Source organism: Parus major, chromosome 4A (assembly GCF_001522545.3).
Source record: "Parus major isolate Abel chromosome 4A, Parus_major1.1, whole genome shotgun sequence".
Lineage (NCBI taxonomy): Eukaryota > Metazoa > Chordata > Aves > Passeriformes > Paridae > Parus > Parus major.
The window spans coordinates 18,878,642-18,879,665 of NC_031772.1; positions in this window are offsets into that span (position 1 = coordinate 18,878,642).

The following is a 1,024-nucleotide window of genomic DNA, read 5'->3' on the forward strand; positions in this document are numbered from 1 at the left end:
TCCCTCTCCAGGGACATCCCTCTCCAGGGACATCCCACTCCAGGGACATTCCCCTCTCCAGGACCATCCCTTCTCCAGGACCATCCCCGCTCCAGGCCGTGAGTTCTGGTTGTTCCTGGGGGATTTTCCCTCCTTCCCCCAGCACAGAGGCTCTGAACACCCCGGTCTAGCGGGAGGTGTCCCTGCCCACGGCCTTTGGAGGTCGCTTCCAAGCCCCAAAAACCCGTGATTCTACGAACTGCTTTCTCCTACAAACCATTCCTGACAGCTCAGGAGGAGCCGAGGCGTGAGGAAGAGCAGGGGGACTCTTCCTCCTTCGCAAACCTCCCTCCAGCGCAGGGGATGAGCCAGACCTTCACCCCCGCATCCTTTGCTTTCCCGAAACTCCCGTGGCTCCATCCCGCGGCTCTCCCGGCTCCATCCCTTCTCTCCTGGTTCCATCCCCTCTCTCCCGGCTCCATCTCTCCCCTCACTCCCGGCTCCATCTCTCCCTTCCCTCCCGGCTCCATCCCTTCACTCCCAGCTCCATCCCTTCTCTCCCAGCTCCATCCCCTCNGCTCCATCCCCTCTCTCCCAGCTCCATCCCTTCTCTCCCAGCTCCATCCCTTCTCTCCCGGCTCCCTCTGCCGTTCTCCCTCGCAGCTCTTGGGGCAGCAGAGCCCCGCGCTTGAGCCGGAGCCTCGTCCTGCCCAGGCCGAGCTTTACCCGGCTGAGCTGAATTTTGGCCTCTTCCACGCCGTCATCAGGAGTTTATTTACCCCAGAGCCCCGGGAAACGGCCCCGTTTTCCCTGCAGAGCCGAACATCCCGGAATTGCCGTGCCAGGATCAGCTGTGGCCACCGTGGCTCTCCCCGGGGCTGCGGGATTTTTGGGGGAGAAGGATTTGTATCCTAGCTCAGCGCTGGGAGGAGCCTTCCCCTGGGCTGGCCCTGCTGTGATCACCCCAATCCATCAGGAGCGGGGACAGGATTCCTCGGGAAGCACCATTCCACGGAAAAACAGCCTTGTGCCATTTTATTTTATT